At 32.7% G+C, this 22,749-nt stretch overlaps 1 long non-coding RNA gene across 1 annotated transcript in view; it reads left to right on the plus strand.

Annotated features, from left to right (window-relative positions):
• The first annotated feature begins 5,093 nt into the window (after nucleotides 1-5,093).
• Nucleotides 5,094-22,749, plus strand: part of LOC135970602 (uncharacterized) — a 98,233-nt gene continuing 80,577 nt past the window's right edge. Inside the window, exon 1 of the long non-coding RNA XR_010586365.1 lies at nucleotides 5,094-5,305. This is a non-coding gene — a long non-coding RNA (uncharacterized lncRNA). The remainder of the gene's footprint in view (nucleotides 5,306-22,749) is intronic.

Here is a 22,749-nt window from a genome sequence, read left to right on the forward strand (position 1 = left end):
ATTAAATCTTTAGTTATAGTTTCCTTTAATTCCTTTAACATATTCGTAATTGCTGATTTCAAATTTTGTCTGCTAAAAATAACATTGGGGCCTACTCCAATCACAAGGCAAAGCATTTGCCAGACTGGTTAAAAAAAGCAAGATCTAACTGTGTGCTTATATTTGAAGACTCAAATAGGTTAAAAGTAACGTGATCTTTAAACAATATTCCATGTGACCAGTAAACATAAGAGAGTTGTGGGGAGTGGAGGGGGGGAGCTTATTAATACCAGACAAAATCAATGTTAAGTATTTTTTAGCAACAAAGAGTAAAAATTTCATGATGATCAAAGAATCAATTAGTCAGAAAGCTATAACAATAATAAATGTATACATATCTATCAGCAAAACACAAAAATACATGAAGCAAAACCCATCAATATTCAAAGGAGACATACAGAATTTATCAATTATAGTTGGAGATTTCAATAACTTTATTACAATCATTAATATAACAACTGGATGAAAAATCAAATAGGTTAAAAGTAACGTGATCTTTAAACAATATTCCATGTGACCAGTAAACATAAGAGAGTTGTGGGGAGTGGAGGGGGGGAGCTTATTAATACCAGACAAAATCAATGTTAAGTATTTTTTAGCAACAAAGAGTAAAAATTTCATGATGATCAAAGAATCAATTAGTCAGAAAGCTATAACAATAATAAATGTATACATATCTATCAGCAAAACACAAAAATACATGAAGCAAAACCCATCAATATTCAAAGGAGACATACAGAATTTATCAATTATAGTTGGAGATTTCAATAACTTTATTACAATCATTAATATAACAACTGGATGAAAAATCAGTGAGTATATGGAAGAGTTGTACATAAGCCAACTTGCCTAACTGGCAGTTACAGAAAACTCAATAGCCAAATATGTATTCCTTCTAACTGTACACAGAGCATTCTCCATGTGGACAAAATGTTGTATGTAAAACAAAACTGCAACTGAATTAATTATAAATCAATACCTGAAAGATGTGGGAAATATGCCAATACTTAAAAAACACACTTATAAATAACCCATTGGTCACAGAAGATATCACAAGACATATTAGAAATTTTTTTTTGTGCCGGGCGCGGTGGCTCACGCCTGTAATCCCAGCACTTTGGGAGGCCAAGGGGAGCGGATCACGAGGTCAGGAGATCGAGACCATCCTGGCTAACACGGTGAAACCCCGTTTCCACTAAAAATACAAAAAAACTAGCCGGGCGAGGTGGCGGGCACCTGTAGTCCCAGCTTCTCGGGAGCCTGAGGCAGGAGAATGGCGTAAACCCGGGAGGCGGAGCTTGCAGTGAGCCGGGATCGCGCCACTGGTCTCCAGCCTGGGCGACAGAGCGAGCCTCCATCTCAAAAAAAAAAAAAAAAGAAAAAAAAAAGAAAATTTATTTTGTGAGATAATTGTGAATATATCAAAATGTATATTGAGTTAAAGAGGTGCTTAGATAGAAATGTTTAGCTTTTGATGCTTAAATATGAAATAAATACCTGTTTAATAATCTATGTTTATAACTTAAGAAGCTCAAAAAATAAAATCAATTTATATCAAAAGTTAAAAGGGAAACTAAGACCAGGTTCAGAAATCAATAAAATAGAAAACAAAAAATAGTAGTTGGATCTTTGAAAACAACAACAAACTTAGCTAGAATAAGAGGAGAGAGCAAGAGGGCAAGCATTATCAAAAACAGGAATCAAAAAGGAAACATCTCACAACACTACAGAAATGTTAATAATGTCATAAGAAAATATTATAATCAATTTTATACCAACAAATTAGATTGCTTAGAAGGAATATAAAAATTCTTTCTAAGACACAAGTTACAGAAACTTAAGAACAGATAGAAAAACAACAAACACAACAAGAAAAGAGACTGAATTACAATAAATACGAACCAAAAAGGCAAGGACTCAGATGGTTAGGCTGGTGCATGTGATCAAATATATAAAGAGAAAATAATATCAACCATAAACAAACTCTGCAGAAAAAGAGAAATAACTCTTTCCAAGTAATTCTATGAGACCGATTTTACCTAGAAAGCAAAGCCAGGCAAAGAAATCCCAAGAAAACATAAAAATATTTCTGACTTCAGAAGTTGGTGGCTATAACCCTCTCTGTTACTGAAAATAGAAGAAAATAAATATAGGTTAACAAAAATGATGTAACTTTAAAATATATATTCAATATATGTGAAAACTCTTTATAAAAAATTTACCTGATTGCTTCACCTCTAAAATTAAAATATGTAATAACAATGGCAAAAATAAATTGTAATATATACCAGTAATAGAGTTATTCATTGTGGTTGCTCAAAATGCACTCAGGCAGATTTAATTAGAAAAGGATTTAATTTACAGATTATTAAAAGATTATTACCTGTAGAACCTGTAGAAGTCTCTAGAATTAGATTTGGAAAACTGACATAAAAGGGCCCAGGGCAGCACACTGGGACACAGCAAATATGATATGACACTATCAGTGGGGGAGCAATGCCACCAACACTAGATAACACTATTGCAGAGCAGTCACTGAGACCCTTGAAAATTGGTTATGATGTCCCTGGCATTCCCACCTGTAGGGAAAAGAGCTATTTTCCATCTCTGCTTCTTTGTATCACCAGCATCCTTTCAAATTCCACAGTAGGTCCATCAGATAAACCAGCTTTTGCCTGCATACCCACATGTAGGGGTACCTGAGCCTGGGAAAGAAAATAATTTGTACTTTTACCTCTCATATTGAGAGGTGGTCTCTAACTTTCATCAAAAAGTCACTAAGTAGATAATTCTCTACATTTAAAAGGAAGTTCAGATGATGAGTAACACAAATAAATAAAAGCTAAATTCTACTACATGTTCTTTCCTTAAGCAGTTTTGCTGAAAATGTATCATTGTGTTTTTCTAAAAGAATATCTAAAATAACTTGTGAATATGTGAATTAATTTTGTTCACATTTATTTGACGAAACAGGAGCTGAGAGGTTTTTTGTTCACGAATAGTAGATAATACCCAAATGTGTATAATACTCAGCTTTTGAATGAAAAGATATCAAAGAAAGTAAATTTGGTTAACACTACACAGTATTAAATAGAATGCTTCAATTTTATGGAAATAATAGAAATTTGAATTTTCTTTGGTTACGTGAGGTGAGAGTAAGCCACAGTTTTTGCATCCAGAACAAAAATAAAATAAACCAAACAAAAATAAAAATAAAGAATAAATGCCTACTTCATAGCATTAGGCAATGCATTGACTTTTTGCAGCCAAGTTGAATATCTTACATATACTATATCTTACATATACTTACATAAACAATCTTGGACTTAGTTGTATGTTGCATCAGTGACATATTTATAATGAATCCTTTGTTTTAAGTGAGAACTGTGAGATTCAGGTGGATGAATTCCTAAGTGATCACTTAAATTGTGGTATTTGTGTTGTACACAAATTGTAGTACTTGTGTTGACCTTCATGGTGCCTTTAGCTGACGGCATCAAAATGGATTTCAAGTAAAGCAGGCTTGCTGATCAAAACTATGATAACTGAATGTTAACTTGAGATCAAAGTTATTCTTTAGTTTTAGAAAGTACAATTTGTCTCATGCGTATGCATATTAATTATTTTTCAGTGGAATAATACATAATTTATGCTTGGATTCTAACTACATTTTTATATTGTCACAAAGATTGAAATATTTAGTATACAATGCATGTTTTTACTTTTGTAAAGGCTTATATATTGTGTCATCATTTTTTTCAAAAAGTTGACTAGTTAAAAAAAACAAATGAATATATTTAAGATTTCAAAAGTATTCATTGACACATAATTCTTTTAATATTCACTTTTTTTAGCTTAACTTGATGTTCTTGTGTCAGCTTTTCACTAAATATTTCATTTTGTCAGTGATAATAGTGATGTTTTCTACTTAGTCTAGTATGTTGATTCCTATTAAATTTGATGTATGTTTTCTTCTTTCTAAATTCATGTTACTGTTATAGAGATTTTTTTAAAGAAGGAATGTTTTCATTCATATAACTTGCTAATAATTTGCATGGTGTCAATGTCAATTTTCTATTATTGTTATAAATTGGTAAGAAAATTAGCTGTCATAAGTCATAAAAATCAATTCAGTATCAGTTGAGGCTATGATTTTCAACTCTTGGGAAATTTACAGGCAATCTAAGTGAATGAAAAATATGAATTGGACAACAGTTTAAAGAAAATGCTAAGACTATATAATTAAGGGATATTTATTTATTTATTTTTCCATGTAGGCTTACATTCTAAAATTACTAGAAAAAAATGTAATTCATCACCCTGGAACCCTAATATTTACAAAGCTCATGAGTAGATTCAAATGCATCTACCCATTACCCATGGCTTTCTTGGGTAAATAGCATTCAATAACTGCGCCTCGTAAAGATTTAGGGCCGGGCGCAGTGGCCCATGCCTATAATCCCAGCACTTTGGGAGGCCAAGTCGGGTGGATCTCCTGAAGTCAGGGGTCTGAGACCAGCCTGACCAATACAGTGAAACTCTGTCTCTACAAAAAATACAAAAATTAGTTGGGCATGGTGGTGTTTGCCTATAATTCCAGTTATTTAGGAGGCTGAGACAGGATAATTTCTTGAACCTGGGAGGCAGAGGTTGCAGTGAGCTGAGATAGTGCCACTGCACTACAGCCTGGGCAACAGAGTGAGATTCCGTCTCCCCTGCCAAAAAAAAAAAAGAGAAAAGAAAAAAAAATCAGCCCTCGGGGACATACATCAGGATGTTATTGTTTCATCAATATTTTCTTTTCGTTCCTTTTTTATTTCCTTTTGCCTAACATTGGATCTGCACTCCAATGACTTGAAATATCTACACCATCTCTAGACTCCTCAGCAAAAGAAAATTAGTTCACTTCTTAAGAGACTTTGCATGCCTACAAACTCAGAATAGTTTAGTGTGTATTTAGTAATTCTAAGAGAAGTTACTGCAGTTTGTAGCAAGGTGAAATAAATGGGTTCTGATAGTAATATATGTGACATTCTTATCTAATAAATTTAGTTTCAGATAAGTGAATGAAAGGCTTGTACAAATTTAAAAATTACTTGATACATGCCTACCTTGTTAACACTTAACGTATTTTTTTTACTGTTTTCCAAAGGTACAAGATGTGAAATAGATCTAGATGAGTGTGCCTTACATCCCTGCAAAAGTAGAGCCACTTGCATTGACCAACCTGGTAATTACTTCTGCCAATGTGGGCCTCCATTTAAAGGTAATGAACACCGAGGGAGAAGGAAGAGCAAACATAATTAACTTTAAAAATCACTTCTGTCTCTTGTCTGAACTCATTTCGTCTTCCGACAACATTATTAGTCCTTCATTTTCTTAAAGTCAGCTGCTAAAGTGGTCAACCAATTATTCCTTAGGCAGAAACCACAGTGAAATTAGTTTTATTTGCATACACACTAAAATAGTTGAGTTTCTTATTTTTCTATTTGAAAGGTCACCAATGAAACCAAAAGATACAATTAAAAAAGTAAGGAATATATTACCAGCCTATCATGTTATATTTGAAATATTCTTCCATATTATTTAATTTCTCATGAAATTGTCAGGTTTTCTTTTTTTCTTTCTAAACTAATCATCTGTTTAACTTTTCAGTGTTCAGCTTTGATGATAATTCTTTAGCTTCAGTTCAGGAATTGTATTTTTTCTCAATACACTAAACAAATCCTTGCTTTGCCTTATAAATATGTTCATATATTATTGCAACTAGTATATAGAAACTAATTAATTGAGTACTTCCTTGAACTTTGGTATCTCTTTCTAAGCTAAGAAATTTGAAAGTGTTCAACTAAGTAAAATTAATTTAGATATTTTAATGTTATACCTATTTACCTTGGAAAGTATCTTATAATTACTTATGAAAAGTATAAGATTGTATGCCCCACTTCAAATATTTTGCATCTATTTAAACACACTAAGTTATAGCTTTCTTACTATTAAATGAAAGTAAGAATATACCTAGCTCATTTAGTTGAATGTGATTTAAATGAGAAATGTTATATAAATACCACAATGTCTGCTAGAAATTAAAAATAATTGTTTACTTATACTTTCCAATAATGTTCTAAGATATATGTAATATTTATATAATGGACAATATTTTATCATGTTTGGGTAAGTGGGATATCAATACATACTTATTTAATCATGCATCTTTAAACATTCGCAGGGAATGGCCTAAATAATCTCAGTAAAAATATTAGGTTTCATTTTTTATTTTTTGAGGGAGGATCTCACTTGGTCACCCAGGCTGGGGTGCAGTGGTGCTATCATAGCTCACTGCAACCTCTGCATCCAGGGCTTAAGTGATCCTCCCCTCAGCTCCCGAGTTGAGAGGACTACAGGTGCATGCCATCATATTAGGGTAGTTTTTGTATTTTTGTAGAGACGGGGTTTCACCATGTTGCCCAGGCTGGTAGACGTCATTTTAAAAATAACAGTTTTTCTAATGCCCAGATTTTTGTTTCTCATACGTTCTTCAATTAAACAAAAATCAAATCTCCTTAGAGATCTGGCTAATTTTAGGATTAAGGCATGGAATATAGCTTGAATAATATTGTAATGCTAAAAAATATGAAAGTAATTAAACACAAAAGTATGAGATTAAGTCAATTGAAGGAGCTCCCAATGATCAAAGTTAGAATGATTTGAGCACCAAAATAAAGGAGTATTGATCGGTACCCAAAATATAAATATGTAAGAGTCCATATTAATGGAAATATATGATTGATTAAATAAATGAGAAATAATAGACACATCTTTTTGTACTATAGTACCAAATAACTTATTTGGTACTTGAACGTAAGGAGGTGGAACAAAACTCCCCATCTCTTAAATTTGGACAGCAGATAGCGACTGGCTTTCAAAGAGTATGGCACGTAAACAGGGGGTCGTGGAGGGAAGAGCAGCTTTACAATGGAGAAATCTGACAATTGCTACCTCAGCCACGTGATCAAGGTTAACATCAACATTCGCAGTCATGTTAATAACCTAAATTTTTGATATGAAGTGATCAGAATGACACTTTTTGACTCTTACCCAAAAGTGCATTTTCCAAGTCCAGTCATCAAAAAATTACCAGACAAATCCCAATTGACAGACATTCTAAAAAATAACTTGACTAGAATTTCTCAAATCTGTTAAGGTCATCAAAAGCAAGAAAAGTCTGAGAAACTTTAAAAACTAAGAAGAAGCCTAAGGAAATATTACTTCTAAAAGTAATATGGTATCCTGGAAGAGATCTTGGAACAGATAAAAAGACATTAGCTTAAAACTAAGGGAATAAAAATAAAGTACAGATGTTAGTTAATAACATCAATATTGGTTCATTTGTTCTGACAAATGTACCATAGTAGCATAGGATATTAATACAGGGGAAAGTTGTTATAGAGTATACAGAACCTCTCTGTACTACCCTTGGAACTATTCTGTAAATCTAAAGCTAGTCTAAAATAAAAGTTTAATTAAAAAATAAACAATTGCAAATAATTTCTGATTCAAAATATTTTACATTAGGCTGGACATAGTGGCTCATACCTGTAGCCCCCTCACATTGAGAGGTTGAGGCAAAAGGATTGCTTAAAGCCAGAAGTTCTAGACCAGTCTGGCGAAAAAGCAAATCCCTGTCTCTAAAAATTAAAAAGGAACGGGCGTGGTGTGGCTCACGCCTGTAATCCCAGCGCTTTGGGAGGCGGAGGTGGGCAGATCACCAGGTCAGGAGATTGAGATCATCCTGACTAACACAGTGAAACCCCATCTCTACTAAAAATACAAAAAAAAAGAAAAGAAAAAAAAAAAAATATTAGCCGGGCAAGGTGGCGGGCGCCTGTAGTCCCAGCTACTCTCGGGAGGGTGAGGCAGGAGAATAGCAAGAACCCGGGAGGCGGAGCTTGCAGAGAGCCAAGATAGCGCCACTGCACTCCAGCCTGGGTGACAACGAGACTCCGTCTCAAAAATAAATAAATACATAAACAAATGAAAAATAAATAAATAATAAAATATTTAAAAAAAAAAAAAAAAAAAGGAAAAATGAGCCAGTTGTGGTGGCATGCTTGTGGTCCCAGCTACTCAGGAGGCTGAAGCAGGAGGATTGGTTGAGCCCATAAGTTTGAGGCTTCTGTGAACTATTATTGTGCCGCTGTACCCCAGCCTGGGCGACAAAGTGAGACCCCATCTATAAAATAAACAAATAAAAAACAGTAACAAAAGAAAACCTAAAACCAAAACCAAAATATTTTCCATTAAAACAAAACAGAATGTGTAAAGCATGAATAGAAATGTTAGGTAATCATGATTATTTTAACCTTCATATACCAAATACTAAATATTTTAATCTATGAATTATAATGAAAAGGATTCTTCAGTTAATGGTAGTGCCTTAGCTTTATGTGGTACATTAACATGTTCAATGGAACTGTACATAAATAAAAAAGCAAAAACACGGTTAAACTATTTTAAAATGCATGTGCTTAATAATGTATAATATTTTTCTAGTAATCACATCACATAAATTTATAATGTAGCTACCCTATCCTAGAGATAAATATATTCTAATTCAGTTTATATTCTTATACATCTTTCAGCTGGAAACATGCCTTGTATATCAGAAGCTGGATACGTGTTTATCTTTTTATTTTGCTCCTAGGCATAGGCTTAATTATCTTGTATTTAGATGAGACAATGTGAATGAATTCTAACCAACAGAAAATCAATAGTAGTTTTTATCTTGCAATGTGGTTCATAAAAATATCTTACAGTTTTTAACTTTTTCATTTCTTCTACATTCTTGATGGAAGGGAGTTGCCTGAAAAACTAGAGAAAAGCCAGAAGATGGAAGGTCCCTAATTCTTACATAAAAAGATATTCATGGACCAGGAATACCCCTATTATACTGAGAGATAAGAAAACAAATTAATTTATGAGTTATTATTGTGCTAAACCACTAAGGTTAAGGTACTTGGTTCTTTACAGCAAACAGCATTGTTAAGAATTACTCTTTGAATGCTAGTAGCAAAGACTTTCCTTGAATACCTCACTAGAATTGATTTTTATATTGTTATAAATAAATAAAATTTTTGAAAAAAGTGTATAATCCATTTATGAATTCAATTTCTATGCAAAAAGCACAAATAATTTCCTTTTGTAAAACTTAGTACCTCTTTGTTTTCTGTTTAAATTTGCTGTGAGCCTGTTGGTGATTTCATAGTCTTTTTCCCAAAGAAAGAAAAATAATGCACATAAACAATGTACCTCCAGGATGACACATTAAAATCACAAGATTAAGTTGGTAAATTTTTAGTTGATTCAGTAATTTGATAAGTATACTTGTTTGGAATTCAATAGATACAGGTTAGCAAAATATGTCCTGTGGGAGAATATCCAGGCCTTTACCTGTTTTGTGCCTCTCAGAAACACCACTATACTCATTAATTTATGTATGGTGACTTCCTGCTTCAGCCGTAGATACAGAGTATATGTTCTCTTTGCTTGTAAATCCTAAATTATTTACTATCTGGTCCTCTATAGAAAACATTTGCTGACCGCTGGTGTAGAAAATGCTCAAACAATAACCTATTTTTTAAGCTAATTGTGGCGTTTGTTGATAGAGTCCAAGTTTTATCTATTAGATGTTTATTTGCACAAACATATGTTTTGGTAAAATGACGTCTATCATCTTCTTTTTTATATAAGAAATAGGTGACTCTGCCCCATTGTACTAGGTTAAATTCATAACTGTTTTCATTTTGAGTAAAATTTGTAGCATAATAATATATAATTTTATGAGTTTATGCATTTATGAATTTGAAAATATAAAGAATATATACAGTTACTGTTTAGCAAATACATGAAATTGTAAGATATGGTGCCTTGCGTGTTTTTCTGAGAATTTACCCTAGTTCAAACATTTTTCATTGATAGAAGTTATGTTTTATTACTAGTTATAACTTTTTAAAGCACATACTGGAAAAAGGAATTTGTCTGAAAAGGGAATTTTGCTTATATAGTCCATTTATGGGAACAATAGAGAATAATTAGAAAAATCTTGGTGTAATTACTTCTGTAGAGCTGAATAATGCAGTGTTTTTATGCATGTTAGTTTCTAGTACTAAAATTACAGATCCTCCAAAAATAGCATAGCTTTCATACAAAATGTTATTAATGCTATATATGTTTTTTGATATCTGTGGAATCTTTTTTCTTCTGTTTTTAAAAGACAAATAAATATGGAAAATAAATCCCTTAATACAATTCTTTTTCCACTAAGTGTTCATCCACTGGCGTAAGTGGTTAGCTTTGATTGAATCTGGCTCCCTTTCAAATTCTAGTCTTAGAAACTGAACTTAGCAAATGAATTTCAAATATATATTTCTTTTTGAAGGAAAGGGTATTTTCATTTTGTTTTCTGTTTACTATGGATGAATTTTTTTCTTCAGAAATGAATAAAAATTTTAATATGTAAAAATGAATTTTTACTTTCCCTGATAAAATTATTATAATATACCTGAACAAAACCTCATACTTTTCATGTAACAAAGCAGGATACAGACTGCGTACATATTATCCATGTTTGGATACCACAATTTTCTATCTTAATTAAAATAAGACGATACAAGGAAGTCATTTCCAATAAGCACTGTTGTCATTAACCTGTCTATTGTCATGGCCAATGATTGCTTTCTGAGGCACTCTTTGTTAAAGCCCTCTATGCCCAATACTTCCAAAAATGAATTGTGATATAAATTTGTCTTGATATACAAAATGTATTAAGTAGAGGATTTTTTGTTTTGTGTGTAATGTAAATGAGATTAAATAATGCCTCAAAGTATAAATTGTCTTTCTACATAAGAAAAGTAATTATTAAGCACATACATAAATGCACACACACAAACACACACACAGACACACACACACACACCTACACCTGGGATTAAGCACACTTACTCATCTTTCCCCCAGAACTAAATGGAGTTGAGTATGTGAAAAATGCTAGTTATAACTATTTCCTTAAAAAATATTATAATCAGTGCCAACCAATAAGGCAGCCCTTACTCAATCAACAATTTTAAATTCTAAAACTAATGTTCAAGAAACATAAGAAACATAATGAAAGTAAAGAGAAGAGACTCCATCTCAAAAAAAAAAAAAAAAAAAAAGAGAGAAGATAACTGCCTACCATGTAAATGTTGTTCCTGACAAAATTGAGGCAGTGTCCTATTTACCAATGAAGTATCTAAAGAAACAAAGTATATTTGGAATAGGACTGCTTTCTTAGTGGGTAGAAAAGACCACAATACTCAAATTGTCTATTATTAATATTGCCTATTAATATATCAGGGATACTGTAATCTATATGAATTTAATGCTAGTACCTACAGAAAGGTATGATTAAACTCTCTGATTCTATGACTTTATCTTTTTTTAGATTCCACATATAAGTGGGATCATGCAGTATTTGTCTCTTTGTGCCTGACTTAACGTTATGTACTCCAGGTTCATCCAAGAGGAGGTATTGGGAAAAGGATACAAAATTTCAGTCAGATAGGAGAAATAAATTCAAGATGCCCTGTACAACATGATGATTATAGTTAAAAACAATGTATTATATACTTAAAAATCATTTACAGATTAGATTTTGTGTTCTCACCACCTCAAAATGTGTGTGAGGTAATACATGTATTAATTAACTTAATGTATACATGCATCAAAACATCATACTGGGTGCTGACGAGATGATGGGTGTAGCACACCAACATGGCACAAGTATACATATGTAACAAACCTGCACGTTATGCACATGTACCCTACAACAAATTTTTTTTTTGCTTCTTTTATTCCTTTCTCTTATTTTTATTTTAGATTCAAAGCTCTTTAATATGTTGGCCAAGCGTGTATTTAATTCTATTTTAATTTTATTTCCTGTGAATGGGCCAGACCTATTTATTCCTTCTTCCTTTATAACCTATTGGCTGCTCCATTTGGGTGGCTAATTATATTTGACTATATTTTCTGTAAAATTAGCATATCAAGTAAAAAAAATACTGTAATTGACCATAACTATAAACATATTATATAGTTTTATCAACAGGTTAATGTGCAGCCCATCCCAGCTGAGTTACCTATTATGTGCAACAATAGGATGGCAGGTCTGGCAAACTTAGAGAAATGCTTATCTATACTGTACATTTTATACTAATCATTTTCATTTGCATTACCAAAAGGAGAAAATATACTCCTGACACTCTGACAATGAGACAAAATTATAATTAAATTAAAAATCACAGAGAAGGATTGTTTGCAATGAATTCATAATACTCTGAAAGTTTTGAAAAATTGGAAAGTAATAACAATGCTATTGTTTTCTAAATGTGTACCTTTCTTAATTTCCAGCACAATACTCACCCTTAAACTGTGATACTATTCAGCATTCTGTCCTCAACTTTTAAACTTTTTCACTATATATGCTTTTCAGATTGTTCAAATCTATTCAAATGTGTCAACCACCTATTTCCCAACATGTGAAAAATGGTATTTTCCCTTTAAATAGAAAGAAGTATATGTTGATAAATTCTAAACTGCCATGCATATCCTAGTATTACACATGTTCCTGGAATAAATTTAAAATAAAATAGGGAGCAGAGACAACAGAAATTGTGGGAATTCAAAGACCTCAAAGACATTCAGTTTGGCTAAAATTACTTTGAGAGCATGAAGCTGGAGTTTTAAACAGAGTTCAAACCAGAACTGTCACCCAAGGAATATTAGGGTCAATGGGAAGTTATTAATCTGGGGAAAAATTAATCAAATATAAATTTGGGGAGATTATTCTAAATTATAAAGGAGAATTTGATTTTTTTCTTCTTTTGAATGAATTTTCTTTTGTGTATTTGAGATTTACAACATGATTTATGGGATACATATAGATAGTAAAATGGTTACTATAGTGAAGCAGATTAACACATCTATCCTCTCACATGGTTACTTTTCTTTTTGTGACAAGTTACCTAAAATCTACTTATGGCACACTGGAAAGAGAGAAAAAATTAAGTGCTTGCAGTAATCAAGCTGTGGTCTATTGCAGTGGCATGGAAACGGGGCTTGAGTTAGGTAGTTGGATAATTTCAGGAGATATTTAGCTTACAGACAAAATAAGTTAGAATGTTGTGGTATTGAGATGTGTAAAGTAAGAAAAAAAAGAAAACTATGTTCAGTTTCCTAGGTCAGATAAATGGATTTTTGCTTTAGGGCAACAGGAGTGGAAGAAGCACATTTAATGAAGAGGGAGATCTGCAGAGCTTCAAGCATACTGAATCTGTCAGATTGTAAATTATTAAAATCAAGGTTTCCTTCAAATAATCCTAGTATGTGCTTCTGAAGCATAGGAGAAAGTTCTGGAAGGACTATAGTTTTATAAAGCATCAGTCAAAAATAAGTATATATGGAATGGTCAAGTTTTTTCATAGGACTGTTTACTAAGAAATACTAAAATGGAAAGGCTGGATGGGGAAAGGGACACATAATGAGAAGCCAAAGGTGAACACAAAAGATGGGAGAGCTCCAGTTAGGAAGAAGTAGTAAGAAAGTCCTAAATAGTGTTGGACAGTAGTGTGATTTGGTGTGAAAATGATCTATAAAACTATTACTAAAGTGGCCTTGGTAAACTTCACAAGAAGAGTTTCAATGGAGTTTAGTCATTGACAATGATATATGTGGAACTGTACAGATGAAATGAAAAAGTGGTGATAGTAACACTAGATTCCTTCTTGAAAATATTTGGTAGAAAAGTGGTAAGGAGAAAAGAGGCTAAATAGGGGAAATATGAGACAAAAGCAAGATTTGTTCATCAAAATGTTACAGGCTTAAGGGACGTATGGCTATCTTCCATTAGCCCTTTCAGATCTACTCAATGTCCAAGAAGCTACACTACATGACCTGTATTTTTCCCGCTTTCTTTTGAATTTGGCAAATGGGAGCCCCAATATGAAATAAGAGGAAGGGAAGAGACAGATGCAGATACATTTATTACCTCATTTTCCTCTGTGTTTTACCCTCCACTGTTCAACTCATCTTCCCTATGGCAGTGGTCTCCACACAGCTCCTCTGCCTTAGGTTCTATCACCAGCTACCTCCACTCAGCTCCTGAGTGGCAGAAAAGACCTCATTCTATTTCTAGTGGTTTCCACATGCCCTGCCACACTTTGTAAGTAGTCCCTTATTAAATTCCCCACACATTTCTGAGTTTGATTGCATCATCTCTTGCCTGCTAGGATCCAATCACACTTAGTAATCCTAATGTATGCATAGGAAGATATTAGAACAGAAGTAGAGACTGAATCTTCAGGATGTAAAGAAGATAATTAACATAGAGGGCAGTGGAATGTGGTATGATGGTAAACTACAAATCTGATGATAACATTAAATTTAAATGTCATCTTAAATATAAATGGCCATAGATTTAAATGTGAAACATGATCATAAATATTTTAGAACAAAACGTAAGAGAAAATATTTGGGATTTAGAGCTATTCAAAGAATTCTTAGACTTGAAACATAAAACAGGATCCAGAAATGAAAAAAAATAATAAATTGGACTTTGTCAAGATCGAGAGGGATGAATGAATCTGTTGTTATTTGATAATAAAGTAACCAAATACAAAGTATAGATGGAAATATAGGTAAGACTAGAGATTTTACTGGTAGAAATTTGAGGGAGTTTTTTGATGGAAGTCATGTTTTCTGAAATTTAGGGGTATGGTTATATTCTGTGAGTGACCAGAAAAATAACAATTTATAATTCAAGGAGAGTATATTAGTCTATTCTCAAAATGCTATAAAGAATTACCAGAGACTGGGTAGTTTATTAAAAAAGAGGATTAATTGACTCACAGTTCTGCAGGCTATACAGGAGGGATGGCTGCAGAAGCCTCAGAAAACTTAAAATCATGGCAGAAGGTGAAGGGGAAGCAAGCACAACATCATATTTCATGGCAAGAGGATAGAGAGAGTGGGGCAGGGGCGAAGGTGCCACCCACTTTTAAATGATCAGATCTCCTATTAACTCAAAATGAGAGCTCACTTATCACAAAGGGGATGGCCCAAGCCATTTATAGGGCATGTGCCACCATAATATAAACATATTATTTTTTATATAATAATATATTGATATATTATTACATATATTAATGTATATATATTACATATATTGATGCATATATATTACATATATTAATGTATATGTAATGTTACATATATTACATATATTAATGTAATTATATTATTACATATATTAATGTATATGTAATAATATATTACATCAGGTTCCTCCCCAACTTTGAGAATTCAACATGAGTTTTGGGTGGGGACACAGAGCCAAACCGTATCAGAGAGTATAAAACATTTCACATTTAAATGAATGTACATTTTCCTGTATGCTGGCGATAGTATCTATCTCACTTGAAAATGATTCTCCTAAGCAAATTTTTCTTTAGGAGTTGCTACTTTGGCTAGAGTTAATATCTACCCTAAACCAGATCAAATACTATTTTAGGGATCTTGAACGAAGAATTTGGGAAAATGTTGCTCAGACTTTATTTGACATTGACCATATGAAACATGAATTTACAATTACTGGCAAAAGGAAGTCCTCAAGTTGGAAGAAAAAAAAAGTTCATAGAAGTTTAGGATCATAACAATAATAAGGAAAGCTATAAAAAGACAGACAAACAGATATGGCAAAGTTATAGTCCTTAATGTACCTGAGCCGAATGCACTTCTACTCTCATAATTTGCTACTTGAGCTAATAAATTTCACTGTACCAGTGTTGATTCTACTAAGGTTCTGTCTCTTTTCCCTTAAAGAGTCTTCCATTATAAAAATGTAAGCACTATTGAAGTCCAGTTCACACATTTCTTGACATCAGTCTTCAAACTTGTGTGGTTTTCCTCTATCGTTGCTCAGTAGCCTAAGAGGAGTCACATAGAATTAAAAAGTTAGAGTAGTACAGCATTGAGGAAATAAAGAGAAAATAATAGGTTCTTTGTGTCAGTGAATAACAAGGGGAATGTAATCCCGCCTATTGAGTCTGAAGTTTTATTGATATAGGAAAAACTGTTGCTTAAGAGGGACAAAAGAAATATGATGCAATCATAATGAAACAGGTTTTAATGAAGCAATAAGGTAAAAGTATATTCAACATATAATATAAGAAAGGTTGTTAATAACAAAAGGGTGAGTTTGTTTGTGGTGCTATAACAAATCTACCAACTACATCCCTAGCTGTTTAACCCTAATTGTTAAATTCTAAACACATCTACATGTACCGGCTGCATCCCCAGCTCTTCTATAGCTGTTCTTGAGCCAAACCCTCTAAGTCAATTAAACCTCTTAGCAAATATTTCAGAGTTCGTATCTTAAATTCCATAAACTAAGTGGCTTATAAACAACAGAAACATATTTGTCATGGTTCTGGAGGCTGCAAAGTCGAGTATCAAGGCACCAACAGTTTTGGTGTCTGGTACCAGCTCACTTCCTCATAGGTGGTTATCTTCTCACTGTAACCTCACATGGCAGAAGGGATGAAGGATCTCTTCTATAAGGACTGTAGTGTCTTTTATAAGGACTCAAATTTCTTACACAACTCAGAAATTATTCATGAGGTTTTCCTTCTCAGAATGTCATCATACCCCGAAGACTCCATCTCCTAAACCTTCACATTGGAAATCAGGTTTCAACATAAAAATCTGGGGCTGTGGATGGTCACAAGCATTCAGACTACAGCAGGATACAATGGCAAAGCTTTGGAAGACTATCACAGTGGGATGTTGATTCAAGTGAGAAGCGCCGAGTTAAATGGAAATAAATGATTTAGAAAACATTGCACTATTAAAAACATATTTTGTGAAAGATAAGAGTATTCAGAAGATATTGTGGACTTAAGAGAGCACACACACAAAAAGGCAAACAGTAATCATGGAGGCTTCTGGCAATGGTGGAATAGCATATAGAAAAACCATTCTTCAGATGACAATTGTAAACTCTAAACAAATAATGAAAACAACTGTTTTAAGCCACTAAAGAGTTACCAGAAGCAGGCAGAAATTAAAGAGGAGTCAAGCTTTGAAAGAAAGAAGCTCTGCTGGGTAAAATGTGTCTTTCTATTGCTTTTCACCTGAGGATTACCTTCAGTCTGATATGTATGGGCAGTGAAAAGAATAGGAGAAAGCTGCAATGTTAAGTGTATGAAGAGTCACAGGACAATTTAAGGCTCCCAGAATGGCAGAAAAGTGAAGGGACTGGGGAATTCAAGAAAGAAGGACACCACGTAAGGAAGAGTACCAAAATACAAATTGCACAAATCCTTTGTTAATGCCTGAATGACACAAATGTAGGGAATCTCAATTTTCCCCAGTGAAAGCAACCACTGAAAGTATGAGGAGCTGAGTGGTTGTGGCTGCTTCCAAACACATTGAGGTGGGATATAGCATTTGAGTTCAGATGTGATAACATCTTTCTATAATAAATAACATATTGCTTAAAGGAAGAAAACAGAATCCAGAGACAATGCAACATATCAGTACGATGTCAAGAATATAATTAACTATTACTAGAGAGACTTCATCCTCAGAATATTTTCACTGTAGTAAAATTACCAGAAGAAAACATAGGCGAAAATCTCCACAAAATTGGATTGGGCAAGGATATTTTGTATGTGACTCCAAAAGCACAGGCAACAAAGGCAAAATTAGACAAATGGGATAGAATCAAGAAATCTTCTGCATGGCAAAGCAAACAACAAAATGAAGACAACCCACAAAAAGGAAAACAATATTTTCAAACCATACATATGATAATGAATTAATATCCAAAATATATAAGGAACAGAAACAACTCTATAACAAAAAACACGCAACCTGGTTGAAAAATGGGCAAAGGATCTGAACAGATGTTTCTCAAAAGCAGACATAAAAATGGCAAGCAGATACATTTAAAAATGCTCAGTATCACTAAGCATGAGGGAAATACAAATATTATAAAAACCACAATGAAATACCACTTTACTCCTCTTAGCACGGCTTTTATTATTATTAAAATGTGAAAAACAATAAGTGTTTTTGAGGATGCGGTAAAAAGGGAACTTACACATTGTGGGAATGTAAGTTACTAAAATCATTATGAAAAATGGTATGGAGATTCCTTGAAAAACTAAAACTAGAACTAGCATATGATCAAGTAATTCCATTTTTGGGTACGTGTGCAAAGGATATGAAATCTGTATGTTGAAGGGATATTTGCATGCCCACATCATTGCAGCATTATTCACAATGGTCAAGAGATGGAAACAACCTAGGCATCTGTCAATGGAAGAATGGATAAATAAAATGTCATATATATGCATAATGAAATATTAGTTAAAAAGAAAGAACTTTTGTGACAACATTGATTAACCTATAGGGAGAACATTATGTTAAATAAAATAATCCAGTTACTGAAAGAAAAGTACCAAAAGTACCACTTACATATGAAATCTAAAAATGTTAAACTCATAGTAGCAGAGAGCAGAATAATGCTTACCAGAGACTGAAGGAGGGGTGCAGGAGGGAATTAGGAATTGTTGATAAAAGGATACAAAGCTTCAAAAAGAGGCATAAGATTTGAAATCTATTGCATAGCAGTGTAACTACAGTCAATGATAAAGTACTTTAGATTGCCATTAACATAATCTATTTAGAGTTCATTTGTACTATTACACATAGATATAAAAATATTATACCATTGTAGTTCCATTTACTTCATTTGCTGTAGTATTGTCATATTTATTATACTTGTTATTTATAAGTGCCACAATTTGCCGTTATAAAATTTGCTTTAAACAATTACCGCATGTGTATATTTCAAAATAAGAGCAAATTTCAAATTTCTCCCCATAAAAAAAGATAAGTAATGAAGTAATAGATATATTAGCTCAATTTAATGACTGAACTTTGTATACATATATCAAAACATCACATTGTATCCCATAATGTACACACTTATAATTTAACAATTAAAACTCACAGTAATTTTAAACTGTAGAATACAATCAAAAGATATCTAAATTTTCAGGCCATCCCCATTCTATAGGAGAATCAGAAATTGAATTTTCACAGGACTCTCAAGAAATTTAATACACATTCAAGCTTACATAGTTATAATTGAGGCCAGTGATTCTCAAAAGAAATAAATCAAAATGTCAGCCAAATGTGTAGTTTTAAAATAGCTCATAAATATATATAAAATAATTTTAATAGCATACATATTAAGATAAATAAAATCTTAAAGAAGTTCTTCAGCATAAAAGGAAGTAGCACCAAATGGAAACTTATAGAAAGACATGAAGTCTTTGAAAATGAAAAATATGTAGGAACAAACACTAGAATATACAAAATTTGTATTTCTTTATTTTTTTTTAAATACATGTAACTGTTTAAGACAAATTTTATAATGCTGAATTGTGGATTTATAAATAACAAGTATAACAAACATGATAATATTATAGCAGATGGGGTAAATTGAACCATACTGGTGTAAAATTCTTATATTTGTGTATAGTTGTGCAAATTATCTCTAAATGGATTAAGGAAATGGCATTCTAAAGAGCAATAAGTACAAAATAATGCATAGGATTTATACCTGATGTAAATGACGAGTTGATGGGTGCAGCACAGCAACATGGCACAAGTATACATATGTAACAAACGTGCACGTTATGCACATGTACCCTAGAACTTAAAGTATAATTAAAAAAAAATAATGTAAAAAGGGATGACTATACCAATGAAATAATAAAAATATTTAATCACAAAACAGAAAATGAAAGCAAGAAAATTACAACAAAAAACAATAGGGCAAATTAAAAAAAAGCAAATGATGGACATAAATTCAATGATCAAAATAATTCCATTGAATGTCAATGAACTAGACAGAAATCCAACCAAGGTATAGATTGTTCATCTGGATAAAAAAGGCCCAACTTGATTAAATCTACAAGAAATGCATGTAAAATATAAAGACATAGATAAGTTGTAAGAAAGACAGATATACTATTCAAAAAGAACTCATAAAAATGTGATGATCTATATTCATATTAGAACAAATAGATTCCAGACCAGAAGTAAAAATGATTATCATAATACTAAAAGGGTCAGTTGATCAGTAACTCCAGTCAACAAAATGTGGGGCAGCAGAACCATCCATACAATATGAAGATTCACGAGAAATAATAACAGGTTTTTATTTGTTAAGTCTCTAAGTAAGTCAGTTGTTTGTTACAGACAGAGACAATTGAAACAAGTTGGTACCTAGAAGTGAGATGCTACCATAAATAAAACACTTTTGTGGCATTGAGACTGTTTTGGAAAGAGGTTGAATACAGAAAATGTTAATGATGTCTGGAAGATCAGTGAGGAAATTTGTACTGGAGCTGGAGAAATGGAAACCGTGTTATATATTGAACAAATAATGGGACCACTGTTGCTTGTGCCAATGTGAAAGATAGAAAATATACAGCATGACCTTATTAACTAGGCTGAGATTTCAGGACAAAACATGGAAGTTACCAAATAGCTTCATCTACTGGCCTATGATAAAACAGGAAATAAGAGATGAGTTAACGATGGGATTGTTTTTAACCAAAATTTAGAAAAAATATTTTTAACATAGGAGTACTGTGTTGAAAAATAAACAAGATTCTTATTTTCAGACTTCCAGCTGGTAAAAAGTTTTCAAAATAGACTCAGAGCTATTATAGAATCCAGGACATTACCAGTAAAAGTAGGGTTCAGGTCAAGATCAAGGGTACATGGTTTTTAAACCCTTTGTTAAGACAAGAATCATCTAAGGCAGAGGAATGTAGACCCCTCATGTAGATAAAAATATTTTTAAATCCTAAGGATATATCTTAACTCTTACCTCGTGGTAGAGAGGAGATAATTCTGAGAGATTTGTGTGTCTGACAGGAAGCTGGCTTAGAAAATTATTCACCTGCAACATGGGCCACTACTTATGGCTTGCGGAGGAAGGGTCACAGAAGTAGAATGGACCAGTCTCTGCTATATACCTTTCTTCTTCTCTCCTTTTTTTAGAATGTTTGTCTATTGTAGTATGTCTGTCTCTGCTTAACTTTACATATTGAGAATATGGATGAGCAGATAATTCGTCCTAACTTTGTAAGTCTCTGAATCAAGAAAAACTGTACCCAAAAGTGAAAACAGAGAAGCTGTAGTAAATAGCCTCATTGGCAATCTACATCTGGACTTAATTTAAATAAAGCTATTCTAGATTTTAAGTGAATTCCAATGTGATAAGACATTTATGGGTAGAAAAGACTATAATTTTCTTATTGGGCATCTTAGTTATAGTGGTCAGAAATTGAGCTGTGGTACATAATATCTAAAAATGACCACTTATCATCCCGCTTGATCAGCTGGGATTGGTCAAACACTCTTCTGTCCATGTAGTTTTCTGTATGACTAGCTTAGGCTTCCTTACAACATGGCAACCTGGGGGTAATCACATTTTTTTAGAGCATTGGTTCTAAGCTAGAAATGACTTTGCCTTTCCAGGAGACATTTGGTAAAGTGTAGAGACATTTTTGGTTGTCAGGACTGGAGGAATAAAAGAGGCACCAAGTGAGTACACTATGTGCTAAATTTTTCCTCCAAAAATTCACATTTTAAAGTTCTAACCCTCAGGTCATATCATATATCATCAATGTAATATTATTTGTAAATAAAGTCATCTCAAATATATGTAATTAGTTAAGGTGAACTCATACTTGAGTAGGATAGGTTTCTAACCTAGTATGACTGATGTGCTTATCAAAAAGGAAAATTTAGGCACAGACACAAAGGGAGACCTCCATATGAAGATGAAAGCAGAGATTGGGGTGATGCTTCTACAAGTCACAGAATGACAGACATTGTCATCAAAGCACTGGAAAACATGGGAGGAACATGGAAGAGATTATCTCTCATAGTTCTTAGAAGGAATCAACTTTACCAAGACCCTAATCTTGGACATCTAACTTTTAGAGCTGTTAAACAATAAATTTTTGTTGTTTTCACCACTGATTTTGTTGCATAGCCTCGCAAATACAAGGTAGAGGTCAGGGATTCTTTATACATCTTACAATGAATAACAAAGTCTCATATAACTAAAAATTATCTGATAAAAGTGTCATTAATGGTGAAGTTCAGAACCTGGTAAGAAGCAACTATTTCAAGAGGAAAGAATCAGAAAGTGCAAGTCTCTTAAGATCCATCATCCAAAATTGGCAAAGTAACACTTCTGCAAGATTCTATCATGCAAACATTTCAGAGTCCATCAGATTCAAAAATGGGGTAATATTTATTTATTTGCTTGTTTGTCTGTTTATCCATTTACTTTTTACTACACTCTGCTATCTAGTAATGATTATTTATATTCAACTTACATGCAAAATACACCCTTTTTTACTAAGATACCAAAAGTCTTCCTCCATCATAGCATAAGACTTAGGTTGAGACTATAAATTAAACTTTCTAAAATATATTTTTATAAAAACTGCAGAAGCATAAAATATTTATGGTTAATATTTTTAAAAAGGAAAATGTGCAGAAAAATACAAAACATTGTAA

This window comes from Macaca fascicularis, chromosome 4 (genome assembly GCF_037993035.2).
Source record: "Macaca fascicularis isolate 582-1 chromosome 4, T2T-MFA8v1.1".
Classification (NCBI taxonomy): Eukaryota; Metazoa; Chordata; class Mammalia; order Primates; family Cercopithecidae; genus Macaca; species Macaca fascicularis.